Source organism: Punica granatum, chromosome 5 (genome assembly GCF_007655135.1).
Source record: "Punica granatum isolate Tunisia-2019 chromosome 5, ASM765513v2, whole genome shotgun sequence".
Classification (NCBI taxonomy): domain Eukaryota; kingdom Viridiplantae; phylum Streptophyta; class Magnoliopsida; order Myrtales; family Lythraceae; genus Punica; species Punica granatum.
Window position 1 is genome coordinate 12,157,550 of NC_045131.1, and position 17,907 is coordinate 12,175,456.

Sequence of the window (17,907 nt, forward strand, 5' to 3'; positions counted from 1 at the left end):
TGAAGGATTTTGTAAAAAGTTATAAAATGGCACGAAATTTATTTCTTTTATGTTATAAGTTTCCTTATATCTTCGTGGCATGAGGATAATCATGGGTTTTTAGGAAACCTATGTGATTGGCTGTTTTATGGGATCTAATTAATTTTTCATGGGTTGTATTTAATTAAATTTTGGGTTGTAATTTATTTTAATTTTTCAATTTTGGACCTTAGAGAGCTAATTAGCTTTAGGTCTCGCCTTAATATTGTCAGCACTCCGTTTTGGTTCATCAGTTCCAAGGGAGAGCATCAACAACACTTCTAACAACGACCAACCGCGACAGAAAATCGTCGGGCAATCATCAGGTTACTATTCACAGTCGGGACGGCCATGTCAACTTAACGGTCCTGGGTGCGATACATGGAGGAGCACAACGCAACAAGAATGCAAAACCGACAACCTAGCATGGTCACGAGGAGGAGGGAGCAAAATCGTCGTTTTTATCATCCATCGGAGGGAAGTACTTTTGATTAATTACTCGAGCATTCACGACTTTTGAAATCAAAGCATTTTCTTAAATTAACTTCAATTTTACATTATTTAGAAAAAAAATACTTTATGGGATGTTTTCGGGTTTTACATGAGTCAACTTCAATTTTCAAAATTCGAAACGAAACTTGAGGCTGAAAAATATTTTTCTACACAACATAGTGTTGGGAATTGGAGTATGCCCTAGAGGCAATCTATAATTAGTTTTGTAATATGATATCTATTTCATTATAAAACGAGGCATATCTGTTATTGTGTAGATTGCGCTAAATATGATTTTACACAATAATGTCCTTGGAATAGTAGGTTCAATAGGCATCAAGTGTGACTTGATTGTGAGATTCTATAATTACTGAACATTATTCCTAAATGTCCATAGTCAAAGTATTATCGTTAATTAGGACAACGGTAATACGATTAGACTAGTGTGAGTGTTGATTGATGACCAAATCTCATAGGTCATGGATATGGAGATATCAAATCACACCACATGTATACATTAAGAGTAATGTGTATTGGACTGATCCGCCATGAGATTGCTACATGGGTTGTTACGTGACTGTCATTAGCATATCTCAAAGTGACTATAGTGTAATGGTCTTTTGACTTGAGGTCACCATGGATTCCTACATGTAATGTCATATACTTTGATACTGTCAAACGCCACCGTAATAGGCTGGTTATAAAGACAGTTATTGGGTATATCACAGAGCATGGAGAGGAATGTGAGTGACCGAGATAGGATTTGTCCCTCCTACGAAACGGGAGCGATATCTCACGGCCACTTGGTGGTTAAGTCTAAAAGTGTATGCATACCCAAATGAGTCGATATAACGATATCGAGCTCATTTGTTCTGATAGACTTACCTGGTAAACCAAGAAAGAGAGATATTGAGCCATACAAGGATGTCATCGACCATGCCTTGGGCTCAATAGAGATATAGAGGACAATGGATTATATTACACGGTAATATAGGTCACGAGGTTCGTCGAGAAATTGACTTTCCGATTACTTGAGTAACAGTAATGCATTGCTAGATGCCGCTCACTATTTGTGATATTGAAATAGAGATTTCCATATTACTGTCAACGTAATTGGGAACCTACAGGGTCACACACTACGACTAAATTGACGAGATATCTTGAAACAAATAAAATCGTCTAATAGAGATTAGATGATTTATGGTGCGACCGATTAATCGGATATTTAATGAGATTAAATTTATTGATTAATTAGACTCGATTTATTAGATTAAATGGACCTAATTGATGCACGATCAATATGGTGACACATGGCTTTTACGTGAATAGACATGTGTATGGACATATGTAATGTGGAAACCCAATTTGGGTTAGTCCCACATCGGCCAGGGACTTGAATTGTCCCCCCCATATTGCTTATAAAAAGGGGGGCAATGTGCATATATATAGATATCAGCAGAGACATATATATATATATGTGTGTGCTGCATATATATTTGCTAATATATATATATATATACACGTAGTGTATGCATGTGTGTGCATATAAGTATATATATATATATAATTTGAGTTGAATTGTTCAACTCAAATAAGGTCCATTAGTCTGAAAATTTCGGGTGTTGCATCGGTGTTTCTTTCGAGTGTTGGCCGCTAGCATCGCCGATCTCGAAAACTCGTCGACAAAGTCGGTGTGGATACCGATAGAGGCGTCACGCGTGGGACGTTCGGTCGACATTTTTAAATATTCCAGGTACGCTTTTATTTACTCTTATTCTTCTAGTAGGTCTTGGAATTAGTTTCACGGGTATGAAATTTTGAATTTCTGTTCCTTTTTCGCTTCCGTTGCGCCTCGTGAAACTAGCAATTGGTATCAGAGCCTAGCTAGTTAGAATCCGAGTAGATAATAGCATAAAATATGATTTTATGCTTGGTACTGGTGTGATTATGTTTGATATTTGCGGTGCATGACTGTTAGACATGGACAATGTCCTAGTTGTGTTAGTATAATAGTTATGCGTTTGGACTATTATGTAATTGTTACATAATAGTGTATGGTGAGATCGATTAAATATTAATAAAATTTCTCAAAATATTAAGTCCTTATCCTTCCACCGTGTAACGCTAGTCAAGACCAAGATCGATGAGTGTGTAGACCTTGCTCTCGCAGGATGCCCTCATCTATCCTAGTATGACGTGGTGTTTACCAGTGGGCCGGACTTAACTGAGCAAGCCTAATAGGATTAGGAGTTCAGAGGCATGTAGTTGGGCATCGATCTATAAGATAAATTCGAATAAGGAGTTATTCACCCAACTAATCAAGAGTTGCATGTGATGCAATTGGGAAAGTGAGTTCCCTACCTAAATAGCCAGTTTTGGGTGAATCAGCCCTCGCTGACTCAGAGCTTGGTGAGATATGGATCTTGAAGTACTATGAGAATGATATTCTCTGAATCAATGTTCAGGGTCATTGATTTGACATAAATAGTGAGAGCAATATTTAATAGAGTCCTCATTAAATATTGTAATGTCATAATACTTATTTTGCATATTTCTGTGGTAGTTACCATGGCAGGGAGCACTTCTAGTATTTTCTGTTTGCGATCCATCCTTGATAAGGACAAACTGTCAGGGAATAATTTCCTTGGTTGGTATCGAAACTTGAGAATTGTTCTCACCCAAGAAAAGAAGCTGTATGTCTTAGAGCAACCTCTTCTTGCGCCACCACCTGACGATGCCCCCCAAGCTGAGAAAGATGCTTATAGTAAGCATCATGATGATGCCGTAAACGTCGGATGTCTCATGTTAGTCACCATGGACTCGGAGGTTCAGAAGCAACACGAGAACATGAAGGCGTACGATATGATCGTGCATCTCAGGCAACTCTATCAAGAGCAGGCCCGACATGAGAGATTCGAGATTTCTAAGGCACTTTTTCAAGCAAGGTTGACTGAGGGCAGTCCAGTGGGTCTTCATGTACTCAAGATGATTGGGTACGTCGAGATTCTGGGAAGACTGGGATTTCCTCTGGGTCAAGAGTTGGCCACAGATTTAGTCCTACAGTCGCTGCCCAGCAGTTATAGTCAGTTCATCATGAGCTATAATATGAATGACTACAATAAACCATTGCCTGAACTGCTTAACATGTTGAGAACAGCTGAGCATGATATCAGCAAGGGGACGTCCGTTCTAATGGTCCAGGGGACCAAAAGAAAGGGCAAGGGCAAGAGTAAAGGCAAGAAGGCTAAAGGTGCATCCAAGTATGACTTGGATGCGTTGAAGCCTAAAGCCAAGGTGGCGAAGAATGATTACTGCTTCTATTGTGGCAACACTGGACATTGGAAGCGGAATTGTAAGGTATACCTGGAGGAGTTGAAGAAGAAGAAGGGAAGTGAGACTTCCACTTCAGGTATCCATGTTATAGAGATCAATGTATCTACTACTTCTACATCTTGGGTATTAGATACCGGGTGTGGTGCTCATATTTGTGGAAATATGCAGGACCTAAAGGACAGTAGATCGTTGGCAAAGGGCGAAGTGGACCTACGAGTTGGAAATGGAGCAAGAGTTGCTACATTAACTGTAGGGACTTATCACCTAGTTTTGCCTACTGGGCTAGTATTAGATCTTAACGACTGTTATTATGTACCTGCTATTAGTAGAAACATAATATTTGTTTCTTGTTTGGACAAGAAGGGATTTGTTTCACTATCAAGAACAAGTGTTGTTCTATGTACATGAATGATGTATATTATGGCAGTGCACATTTAAGTAATGGTCTGTATGTTCTTGATCTAGATACGCCTATTTATAATGTGGAAACCAAACGGCTCAAATCTAATGATTCTAACCCGACTTACCTCCTGCATTGTCGTTTAGGCCATATTAGCGAGAATCGCATCTCTAGACTCCATAAGGATGGATTACTGGACTCGTTTGATTTAGAATCAATCGAGACATGCGAACCTTGCTTAATGGGGAAAATGACTAAGGCCCCTTTTACCGGAAAAGGTGAGCGAGCTAGTGATCATCTGGCTCTCATACATACCAATGTATGTGGACCAGTGAACAAGCTTGCTAGAGGTGGGTATCTCTACTTCATTACATTTACTGATGATTTCAGTAGATTTGGATATGTGTATTTGATGAAACACAAATCTGAATACTTTGAAAAGTTCAAAGAATTTAAGAATGAAGTGGAGAATCAGTTGGGTAAGAGTATTAAAGTTCTTCGATCAGATCGAGGAGGTGAATATTTGAGCTATGAGTTCGCTGACTATCTTAAACAGTGTGGGATTTTATCTCAACTGACTCCACCTGGAACACCACAGTGGAATGGTGTAGCTGAAAGGAGGAATCGAGCTTTATTAGATATGGTTCGATCTTTGATGAGTCATGCAAACTTACCTGACTCCTTCTGGGGATATGCTCTACAGACAGCTGCTCTCATATTAAACAATGCTCCGTCGAAATCAGTTGAAAGGACACCATATGAGATGTGGTATGAGAAGTGTCCCAAGATGTCTTTTCTAAAGATATGGGGTTGCGAAGCTTATGTGAAGAGATTGTCTTCGGATAAGCTTGGCCCTAAATCGGACAAATGTTACTTTGTGGGGTATCCTAAGGAAACTCGAGGATACTATTTCTATAATCCCATCGAGGGCAAAGTGCTTATTGCTCGAACTGCGGTATTCCTTGAGAAAGAGTTTCTCTCCAAAGGAACTAGTGGGAGGAAATTAGAACTTGGGGAAGTTCTACCACAAAATGATATTGACCAATCGACGGGTGAGGTTGCAGAGCAAGTACCACAAGTTGTTGTGGCACAATCTTCTGCACAAGTGACACATGAGCCTCGTAGGTCTGGTAGGATACGTCATGAGCCCGAGAGATATGGATTTCTCGTGACTCAAGATAATGACGTATTGCTCATAGATAATGATGAGCTTACAACCTATGCGGAAGCCGTAATAGGCTCTGACTCTGAGAAATGGCTGGTGGCCATGAGATCTGAGATGGAGTCCATGTACACTAACCAAGTATGGACTTTGGTTGATCCACCTGAAGGGGCAAAACCCATTGGGTGTAAGTGGGTCTTCAAGAAGAAGATTGACATGGACGGTAATGTGATTACCTTTAAGGGCCGACTTGTGGCAAAAGGTTTCAGACAAGTTCATGGTGTTGACTATGACGAAACTTTTTCCCCGGTGGCTATGCTTAAATCCATAAGGATCTTGCTTGCAATTGCAGCTTATTATGATTATGAGATCTGGCAAATGGATGTCAAAACTGCTTTCCTGAACGGGAATCTCCTCGAGGATGTGTATATGACGCAACCTGAGGGTTTTGTCGATCCACATAGTGCCGAAAAGGTTTGTAAGCTACAACGGTCTATTTATGGGATGAAGCAAGCTTCTAGGAGCTGGAATCTTCGTTTTGATGATGCAATCAAAGAGTTTGGTTTCATCAAGAATGAAGATGAACCCTGTGTTTACAAGAAGGTTAGTGGGAGCATAGTAATCTTCCTGGTGTTATATGTAGATGACATACTTCTGATAGGGAATGACGTTCCTTCCCTACAGTCTGTAAAGACTTGGTTGGGAAGGTGTTTCTCTATGAAGGACTTAGGCGAAGCTACCTACGTGCTAGGTATTAGGATCTATAGAGATAGATCCAGGAGACTGCTTGGCCTAAGTCAGAGTGCATACATAGATAAAGTGCTTAGGCGTTTTAGCATGCATGATTCTAAGAAAGGGTCGCTGCCCATGTTACATGGCATAAGCCTTTCGAAGGCTCAGAGTCCTTCTACTCGAGAGGAGAGGGACCGCATGAATAAGATTCCATATGCGTCGGCTATTGGATCCATCATGTATGCTATGCTATGCACTCGATCCGATGTCTCGTATGCTTTGAGTATGACGAGTCGATACCAATCAGATCCAGGTGAAAGACACTGGATTGCAGTAAAGAACATCCTTAAGTACTTACGAAGGACTAAGGAGATGTTTTTGGTATATGGAGGCGAAGAAGAGCTCGTTGTAAGAGGTTACACCGATGCTAGCTTCTAGACCGATAAGGACGACAGTAGATCGCAGTCAGGGTATGTGTTCTGCCTGAATGGAGGTGTTGTGAGTTGGAAGAGTTCCAAACAGGAGACAGTAGCCGATTCTACCACAGAGGCCGAGTATATTGCTGCCTCTAACGCTGCAAAAGAGGCCGTTTGGATCAAGAAGTTCGTGACAGAACTTGTTGTGGTTCCTAGCATCGCAGACCCAGTGGATCTCTATTGTGACAACAATGGAGCCATTGCTCAAGCTAAGGAACCCAGGTCTCACCAGCGATCCAAACATATACTCAGGCGCTTCCATCTCATTCGCGAGATCATCGACAGAGGAGATGTGAAGATATGCAGAATACCAACAGATGAGAATCTCGCAGATCCACTTACGAAACCTCTTGTGCAGCGCAAGCACGAGGCTCACACTAGATCTATTGGCATAAGACATGTGCCAGATTGGCTCTAGTGCAAGTGGGAGATTGTTGGGAATTGGTGTATGCCCTAGAGGCAATCTATAATCAGTTTTGTAATATGATATCTATTTCATTATAAAACGAGGCATATCTGTTATTGTGTAGATTGCGCTAAATATGATTTTACACAATAATGTCCTTGGAATAGTAGGTTCAATAGGCATCAAGTGTGACTTGATTGTGAGATCCTATAATTACTGAACATTATTCCTAAATGTCCATAGTCAAAGTATTATCGTTAATTAGGACAACGGTAATACGATTAGACTAGTGTGAGTGTTGATTGATGACCAAATCTCATAGGTCATGGATATGGAGATATCAAATCACACCACATGTATACATTAAGAGTAATGTGTATTGGACTGATCCGCCATGAGATTGCTACATGGGTTGTTACGTGACTGTCATTAGCATATCTCAAAGTGACTATAGTGTAATGGTCCTTTGACTTGAGGTCACCATGGATTCCTACATGTAATGTCATATACTTTGATACTGTCAAACGCCACCGTAACAGGCTGGTTATAAAGACAGTTATTGGGTATATCACAGAGCATGGAGAGGAATGTGAGTGACCGAGATAGGATTTGTCCCTCCTACGAAACGGGAGCGATATCTCACGGCCACTTGGTGGTTAAGTCTAAAAGTGTATGCATACCCAAATGAGTCGATATAACGATATCGAGCTCATTTGTTCTGATAGACTTACCTGGTAAACCAAGAAAGAGAGATATTGAGCCATACAAGGATGTCATCGACCATGCCTTGGGCTCAATAGAGATATAGAGGACAATGGATTATATTACACGGTAATATAGGTCACGAGGTTCGTCGAGAAATTGACTTTCCGATTACTTGAGTAACAGTAATGCATTGCTAGATGCCGCTCACTGTTTGTGATATTGAAATAGAGATTTCCATATTACTGTCAACGTAATTGGGAACCTACAGGGTCACACACTACGACTAAATTGACGAGATATCTTGAAACAAATAAAATCGTCTAATAGAGTAAATGATTTATGGTGCGACCGATTAATCGGATATTTAATGAGATTAAATTTATTGATTAATTAGACTCGATTTATTAGATTAAATGGACCTAATTGATGCACGATCAATATGGTGACACATGGCTTTTACGTGAATAGACATGTGTATGGACACATGTAATGTGGAAACCCAATTTGGGTTAGTCCCACATCGGCCAGGGACTTGAATTGTCCCCCCCATATTGCTTATAAAAAGGGGGGCAATGTGCATATATATAGATATCAGCAGAGACATATATATATATATATATGTGTGCTGCATATATATTTGCTAATATATATATATATATACACGTAGTGTATGCATGTGTGTGCATATAAGTATATATATATATATAATTTGAGTTGAATTGTTCAACTCAAATAAGGTCCATTAGTCTGAAAATTTCGGGTGTTGCATCGGTATTTCTTTCGAGTGTTGGCCGCTAGCATCGCCAATCTCGAAAACTCGTCGACAAAGTCGGTGTGGATACCGATAGAGGCGTCACGCGTGGGACGTTCGGTCGACATTTTTAAATATTCCAGGTACGCTTTTATTTACTCTTATTCTTCTAGTAGGTCTTGGAATTAGTTTCACGGGTAGGAAATTTTGAATTTCTGTTCCTTTTTCGCTTCCGTTGCGCCCCGTGAAACTAGCACATCGATCGTTAAATTTTTCTAAATGCAATGGTGGTCCTGGGTCATTTTTTTGATGATCAGTTGACAAGATAAGAATTTCAATCCTTACGTGCAGCAATTTTGATTTTTTTTTTTTTGCAAAATTCGAGTCGATGCTCGGGATTGAAAAGTATTTTTTCAAATGATATCGATCCTTGATTTTCTCTGAGCACAATGGTGTTTTCAAATTATTTTTCGGATGTCCATTCGAAAATACGAGAAATTCAGAAATAATCGAATAATTACGATCGACGTACGTTAGAGATTCGATATCAATTTTATCGAGATTCGATCTCTATTGATACAAATTGAAATTCTCATATAGTCAATTATTTGTCGAATTCTACCATTTCAAAATTCTAGTTCCGAAAATACTGACGGATTTCGAGAAATCGATTTTTCCAAAGATGCCCGTAAGAAATTTAAAAAAAGAACAAAAAAAATGAGAAGAAAAAAACGTCAGAAAGGGGTTGGCCCCTTTGACCGGCCCGACCTTTTTCTTTCTTTTCCTCTTCTCTCTTCCTCTGTAACGGGATCCTCCTGTTCTTTTTTTCTTTTCTCTTCTTTCCTCTGCTTCTCCCTTTTCTTTATAGCTCTGACCGGCCCCATTCTTCCCTTTCGGATGAAACCTGCAACTCTCTCAGTCCGAACTCAGATAGCAGACCGACCGAGCAGGAAAAACAAAAAAAAAAAAGAAAGAAAACAGAACAGCAGAACAGCCCTCAACTCACACTTCCGTCCATTTTTGGACTTACCCTCTCGCTCTCTCTCTCCCAGCTCACGCGCTGGCTCCCTCTCTCTCAGCTCGATTCCTCTCGCTCTCTCTCAGCTCACTCTCCTTCAGCCGGTCTCTCTCTCTCTCCCTCTCCTCCCTCCAGCTCACGGCTATCCTTTTCCCTCAGCTGACGCCTTCTCCCAGCTGGACTGGAGCTTCTTCCTCCTGCTCAGCCCGTGACCTTCCTTTTCTTTTCTCCATCCCGTCGTAGCTGATGCCCAGCTTGGGTTTCCATGGCGGCAGCCATTCTCGAGCTCTCTCCACCAGCCTGCTCTCACTCTCTCTCTTTCCCTCTCTGGCACGTTCCCACACATCTCAACAACCCGTCACAAAACAGACCAGTCCACTCTCTCCTTCTTCCCTCACGGCTCCCAGAAAAAAGACAGAACAACAGCTCAGAACTGTCGGGCTCTCTCGGACTCTCATCCCTCTTATTCTCTGTCTCTCTCGAGCTCTCACCACCACCCGTCAGCTCAAGCACAGACCAACCGGCCAGCTTCACGTCTCCGACTCATTTTCTGATCACAGACAGCCGACACCTCCGTGATCCCGAGCTGAGTTTCTATCAACCTGCAGCAGTGTTGCCCGTGCTTCCCTCGAGTTGCTGAGCCGTCATGCTGTCTCTCCTTGAGATTCCTTGAGCTACTATCGCCACTGCCGATGCTTTAGTTGACTACTGGTCCCCTCTTCTCTACGGTTGCCCCCTTGCCGAGCCTTTAGCCGGGCTAAGTTACGACTTCTCTCCTTTTCTTTTGTTTTCCCATTCTGTTCACCTCTGCCTTCTGTTGTTCTGCTGCCTTTTTCCTTCTTGTGCAGGCCCGAGTCCCCTCAACGATTTCCAGCCACGATCCCCTCTGCTGTACAGGGGTTCCCGAGCTGCTGTCCAGCTGATGCTGCCCCATTTTGTGTTCCCTAGTCGCAGCCGTTGCCCACTCATGCTCCCTTGCTGCTACCCTTTGTCGTGCCCCGTTTCACGGTCCTTTCGAGCTATCTCGGGAAAGGTACATTTTCTCGGACCTTAGCGCCATGATTGGGGCCCATCCTTCGGTCGGTTCAATGATTATATAGATGATGATGATGTGAAATGAGTCTTCAAAAAAAAGAAAGGAAAAGCACGAGCTGGTGTTAATATGAATTCGTGTTTTAAAACCGGCATGTCGTGGTAAAAATCGACATCGGGCGTGAACTTGAAATTTTAAAGAATTGGACTTAAAATTGGTTGTTTGATTTGAGAACCAACCCATAAGAATTGAATCTCTTGCTCATTTGGCTTTAAGGAATAAAATCAAAAAATATGTTAAATCGGCCTATTTGATCAATAGAGCTTAAAATCGGTAAATTCCATTTGACGTGATTGTGTGTAACCATATTCGTGTTTGCGGTGCTTATTGTCATTTTTAATTAAAACCTCACACGAATTAATATAATCACGTAAAGTCGGTTAAACTTGAATTTAATTTCAAAACGGTTGGAAATTAGAGTTTTTATCAGACATGTAGTCCACCAATAGTCGTCCTGACCGCTTGAAACCCGTAAACTAAAGTATTCGGTAAAATTTTAATTAACTCAATAATTCCACACATCTCACACGAATTAATATAATCACGTAAAGTCGGTTAAACTTGAATTTAATTTCAAAACGGTTGGAAATTAGAGTTTTTATCAGACATGTAGTCCACCAATAGTCGTCCTGACCGCTTGAAACCCGTAAACTAAAGTATTCGGTAAAATTTTAATTAACTCAATAATTCCACACATGGGGCAATTGGGACGTTCCACTTGACTAATTAATTCACTGGACCTTTAATCATTGTTATCAGAACTGGACCGGACCGGCCGGTTCGATCGGTCGGACCGAGAACCGGCACCATGTCCGGTCCGATTCGCCTGAAAATCGAAATGGCAACTTTGAACCATCGGACCCATTGAACCGGTCGATTTTAAGTAAAATTTCATTGAACCGGTCGGTTCTATAGGTTTTTATGGGTTTTCTATTTAATGTAAAAATTGATTGGTTGTGTAAGGATTTGAACTCATGACCTCTTATTTTTCATATTAGCATACTACCAACCAAGCTACCACCACTTTTTTGTTCTTTTAACTCTACTTTTAAGTACTTATTAAAATAAAATATTTATTTTGAAGTAAGAAATATTAAATATAGATACTTTCTTATACTATTGTTATATTTCTTTAAATCATCATACTTTTATCTTAATTATCATAATTTTTTTAATAATATGAATATTTATTTTATTTTAATAAACATGCGATCCGACCCATCGAACCCCCGATTGGACCCATGACCCCATACCCCTTCCGGTTCATCATCCGATTCGGTTCTGATAACACTGCCTTTAATAACTTGCATATATTTGTTAATAATCGGTAACCAAGTCGATAGGTCATGAACCGGCAATAGTGCCCTTTTCAAAACTTAAATTTTTACAACCACAGACCCGCTGTCCGAGTAGCATGGACGTTTAGGAACAACTCGCATGTCTTGACTTGGGTCTTTGCCTGATATCAGGCGGTCCAGGTCGAAGCATGAGAGTTTTTCCTAGATCACTTCCAGGTAGATCGATTGGTCTTTTGGTTCTCTCGGGATTCGCACATAACCTTGGAGGACTCAAGGGATTGGTCGACACCGACTATTTACCTTACAGGGTATATATTTTAACAGTAATGTGGTATAAATAAACAAAATATAATGCTTAATATTTTCACTAACAATGCACGAGCAACACCCCGTTACTCTACCATCGGTACGATGGTGTAGTGGTTAAGCATCAAGCGCCCCACTTGAACATTACGAGTTCGAACTTCACTAAGGACGTAGAGCTCGTCACTATGTGAGTGTATTATGGGATGGCGGTGGCCGACCCATAATACTTTATCCAGTGGGCTTTGGATTTAATTCACTAGTATGTTGGTGGGGCTGCGGTGATCAAATTGAACTAAAGTCTCAGCGAACTATGATGAAAGGAATATTTCGTGGTGATTAGATTCTCTTAATTGGAAAAGTCACAACGAACTAATAATCTGACCTGACCTTTTATTCGGCTAAAAAAAAACACCCCGTTACACTAATAAAATTGAAATATACGATAAACGAATATATGTAAACCGAACACGATACCCAGATTAAGACAAAGCGAAAGTATAATAATAACATTTATTTCCCCACATTCAAGAACACGCTCCTTGAATAAGGAGCTTATTTATGTTATTTTATTTGATAAGAAAAATTACATAACATTTCCCTTTTTCTTGGGTAGCTAGTACGTAACATTGCTTTTATCACATCCACGAACAGGCTCCTCTTATACGGAGCTTATTTATGTTATTTTATATGGTAACATGATTGATTAGCCAGTCGTAGGGACCAGGATGACGATGTCGGAGTCATCTACGAAGACAACAACGCGTTTTGGGTTAAAAGTGATTTTGTGCACTGTCACGTCAGGGCGGTCTGCCTGGACTCTTTCTACTGCATAGTCCCAGTTCTTTCCTACCAGTTCCGGCCACTTTCCTCGTCCGTCCCATTTGTTCTGATTTTAATCGTATGTCAATAAAATGAAAGAGCAGAGGAAGAAAGGTTTTCATTTGATGGTCAAGCACGAGAACAAATCAGCACAACTCATCATTGATTAAAACCTTAGTGACTAGATAATCCCCCTTGCCATCAGTTGTTCGCCGTACAATAAAATCTTACATTTCACTAAGTTTGGCCTTGAAGGCCAAGCGCGATCAAGTACACCATTTAATTAGGTACGCACCTTTTTCGTCGGAAACTTTTAAATCTTAACAGGCTAATAATAGCAAAATATAAAACGAGAGGCCCCATCATTTTTAAATGGTTACGACTAAATAGACCTAAAGGACTCACCTTGGGAGCTTGCCATATTTCGTCTCAATTTGCCGCTCTCTCTCTCTCTCTCTCTCTCTCTCTCTCTCTCTCTCTCTCTACCCGAAAATGGATGTGGTTTAGCTGCTATCGGTCTGTGAATATTGTGGTATTTGTAGAAGGGGAAGAGAGCTCCATAGATGAGGGAGAGACTAGACTTTTGGAAAAGTCTTTTTCCTTTTTATTTTTCTTTTCCAATTTTGTTCCCTTTATAGAGAATTATTCAGCAAAAAGAAAAATTCATTATAGAGAATTTAGGAATCATGTCACTGAGTTAATACTTGTTATTATTTCTCTTATTTAGTAAAAGTTATTTTAATTTAAAATTTTCATTATAAAGAAAAGTGTCTTAGAGTAAGAAAAAAAAATTCGACACCTGAGACTAATCATATATAAAATTTTAAATGACCGTTATTAGTATGAGATTTAGATAATAATATCCAACTTATATTCTCCCTCTAACAAAAATTAGAGCTATCCAATGACAAGGAGAGGAATTGATATAATTAAAAATAAAAGGGACGACTAATTAGATTTTCAATTAGAAAAAAAAAAAAGAAATTTGAGAACTATCAAAAGTATTTTTCCAAATCGATCTGAATCGGGGAAATTATCTAGAAAACTCGTCTTCTCTTAGATCCTGCAATCCACATAGATCCTGCTTGCTTGAATAATAAACAAATGAACTTCATAATACATGAAGTATTAATCCAGTTGCCCAGATTCTTTACACCTAAACCCTTTCCATCCTCATGCGAACAGATCAAGTCCCAGCTAACCGTTCTTCACTTTGAATCTATATTGCAATTTGTTTGCTTGTATTGCATTTGTTTGTCTACAATGCATGTATTTGCCAATTAAATTTGCAGTTCCCATTGCTTCATTGGAATACTGAGTAGTGGGGGGTTTCATATTTGGAAGAGTGAGTTCTATTGGAACTTATCCTCTACAAGGTCTCAAATATCTTTTAACTTTTGGTATTTTTAGTGGGTTGAATTCATCTCCCTTGTGTGTCCTCTATCGATAGAGGACAAGTGTCCTATACATCAACCCACTCATTTATTATTAATTTTTATTTTTGTGGAAATAATTATTAATTAAATTATATTGGATTACTCCTGCTATTACATATCATTGTTATTCTTTTTCAATGATTATTAACATTATTAACGAAAAAGAAAATGACTAAACATCTCATTTGGCGGCAGGGAAAGACGAAACTACTGCGCTGATGTAAAACAAAAAAATGATGTGGATATCCTCAAGTATCTGCGTTGGAATATACAAGACAATAGATATAAATAGCTTATAGAGAGAAGCATAATGCTCGATGTTTGTGAAGACTGTTGGGAGTGAGACAAATATGTTAAGAAGTTTTTACTTTTTTTATAAGTTTGTGCTCTGACTATGTCACTTAGAGGCGAATCAATAAGAGCAATACTCCTTCATTGGCCCTTAGAATTTGATGATGGAAGCAATATATGTTATGGCATAACCTTTTATTTTTACGTCAATTTTATAACAACGTTTTAAAATTACATTATATAGCACGTCGTTTAGAGTGTAGTGTCAATTATGGCATGACGTCAAATTTTTCGTGAAAATTAAACGGAAGGTTGAGATGGCGCACCCGTGGATGAATAATGGGTCCAAACTTTTGCCATACAAAATAACCCATATTCCGACATGTTCGATGCCTTTTACCCACTTAACTTCCTCGCCATTAATACCCGAATCTCATTCCCGTCTCCTCACACATCTCCCGTCTCATTGTAGCTCCAAATTTCTCTTCAGTTCAACACTTTGCCATTTCTCCCACTTCTTCACCCATGAGCTTGCCAGTCTCTCTCTTCACACTTATCCATCTTTTATTCCCACAAAAGAAAACGATTTTCCCACAGCAGTTTGCATTTCATTTGACAAGTAGGAGCTTCCATTTTTTTTCTAACAATTTTTCACCTATTGTTCACTATATGAACTGCAATAAGTTTAATATGTGGTTTTTCTTTCATTCTATTGATGGTATGGTTGTTTTCAGAAAGAGTAATTTTGTAAGTGAAGAGGCGGGAATGAGATTTGGATATTGACGGCGAGGGAGTCGGGTGAGTAAAATGCCATCGGGTGGGTCAAAATATGGATTATTCCGCATGTGACAAGAGTTTTGGGACCACTATTCTTCCACATGGGTCCACATCAACCTTCCATTTAATTAACAGTATACTCCTAAACGTTGTGCTAAATAGTGTAGTTTTAAAAGGTTGTGATAAAATTGACACAAAAGTAAAATGTTATACTATCTCATAAATTTTTTTGGTTTAATGAATATCACATTGTTACGTTGAGCAGGAAATAATTTATGAGACGTCGCACATCAATGAAATATACAAGCAACTAATAGCACATCAAATTTACTATTAACATTGAATATTACCAAATGCTCGTAGTTGGGCATTTCATACATACATACATATACATATATATATATATATATACACACACACATACTATTGCCTTACCTTACGGCATATATATATTTTAGGAGTTTTTACCTCATATATCCCATGGTTTACCCGATTTTTAAATATATCCTATGCTTTTAAGATTGTCAAATATATCTCATGATTTACATTTTGCTCCAAATATATTCCGATATTATATGTGCCGTTAATGAAACGTTAGTAGGCTCCAAATCTATCCCATGGTTTTAATTTTTTTTTTCAAATCTATTCAATAGTATTAATTTTTTTTTCAAATCTATCACATGATTTTAATTTTTTTATCAAATCTATCCCGGATAAAAAGGATCACAGTGGCAAGACTGTCAAAAGTTGACGGAAATACAACGGCGGGATAGATTTTGAGAAAAATGTAAATCATGAGATATATTAGACAGTTAAGGAATATATGGGGTAAATATCTCAATATTTTAACAGGAATGCGGTATAAATAAACTAATATTTCCACTAACAATGCACGAGCAACGCCTGTCCCGTTACACTAATAAAATTGAAATATATGATGAACGAATATATGTAAACCGAACATGATACCCAGATTAAGACGAAGCGAAAGTATAATAATAACATTTATTTCTCCACATTCAAGAACACGCTCCTCTAATAAGGAGCTTATTTATGTTATTTTATTTGATAAGAGAAAGTACATAACATTTCCCTTTTTCTTGGGTAACTAGTACATAACATTGCTTTTATCACATCCACGAACAGGCTCCTCTTATAAGGAGCTTATTTATGTTATTTTATATGGTACCGTGATTACTCAGCCAGTTGTAGGGACCAAGACGACGATGTTGGCGTAATCGCCCGAACCGATGAAAACAAGAACGCGTTTCGGTTCGTAGGCTATAGGAGGTAAGGGATCACCATAAGTGATTAATTTCACTTCTAGGTCAGCGCGTTCGTCTTTGATTTTTTTTACTGCAGCTTCTCCATTCTTTCCTACACAGTCCGGCCACTTTTCGATCTTCGTTGGTGCTGATGGTCAAGCACGAGAACAAATCAGTACAACTCATCATTGATTATAACCTCAGAATCAAGATAATCCCCGTTGCCATTAGTTGTTCGCAGTACAATAAAATCATACATTTCACTAAGTATTGCCTTGAAGGCCAAGCGCGGTCAAGTACACCAATTAATTAGGTACGGACCTTTTCGTCTGAAACTTTTATGGTGCATTTGATTTTAGAGTTAAAGTAAGTTTGATTTTGATTTTGATTTTGATTGTGAAAAATGATAAATGAGATGAGATTATAAATTTGACTTGGAAAACATGTATTTTTGTTGTGGAGTGTGTTGAATTAAAATCAAAATCATGATTCTAAAATCAAATTTACAAATCAAACAGGGCCTTAAATCTTAATAGGCTAATAATGGCAATATATAACAAAACGAGAGGCCGCATCATTTTTAAATGGCTACGACTAAAGGACTTACCTTGGGGGCTTGCCATATTTCGTCTCAATTTGCCGCTCTCTCTCTCTCTCTCTCTCTACCCTCAAATAGATGTGGTTTAGCTGCTTTCGGTATGTGAATATTGTGGTATTTATAGAAGGGGAAGAGAGCTCAATAATTGAGGGAGACTTTTGGAAAAGTCTTTTTCCTTTTTATTTTTCTTTTCCAATTTTGTTCACTTTATAGATAATCATTCAGCAAAAAGAAAAATTCATTTTAGAGAATTTAGGAATCATGTCACTGAGTTGATATTTGTTATTATTTCTCTTATTTATGATATAGTAAAAATTATTTCAATTTAAAATTTTCATTGTATAATTAATTGTAAAGAAAAGTGTCTTTGAGTAAGAAAAAAATTTCGACACCTGAAACTAATAATATATAAAATTTTAAATGACCATTATTAGTATGAGATTAACTTATATTCATCCTCTAACAACAATTAGAACTTTCCAATTACAAGGAGAAGAATTGATATAATTGAAAATAAAAGGGACGACTAAT

The 17,907-nt window shown here is 38.7% G+C and overlaps 2 long non-coding RNA genes across 2 annotated transcripts; one reads left to right on the top strand and one right to left on the bottom strand.

Moving 5' to 3' along the window:
- Positions 1 to 8,686: 8,686 nt before the first annotated feature.
- On the top strand, positions 8,687 to 14,967 carry LOC116206719. Its single transcript, XR_004156779.1, has 2 exons — positions 8,687 to 10,526; positions 14,641 to 14,967. It is a non-coding gene; the product is annotated as an uncharacterized LOC116206719 (long non-coding RNA).
- A 1,564-nt stretch (positions 14,968 to 16,531) lies between these two features.
- On the bottom strand, positions 16,532 to 17,481 carry LOC116206718. The gene is made up of 2 exons (XR_004156778.1): positions 17,386 to 17,481; positions 16,532 to 16,926 (listed from the first exon to the last, which is right to left on the bottom strand). It is a non-coding gene; the product is annotated as an uncharacterized LOC116206718 (long non-coding RNA).
- Between the last annotated feature and the right edge of the window lie 426 nt (positions 17,482 to 17,907).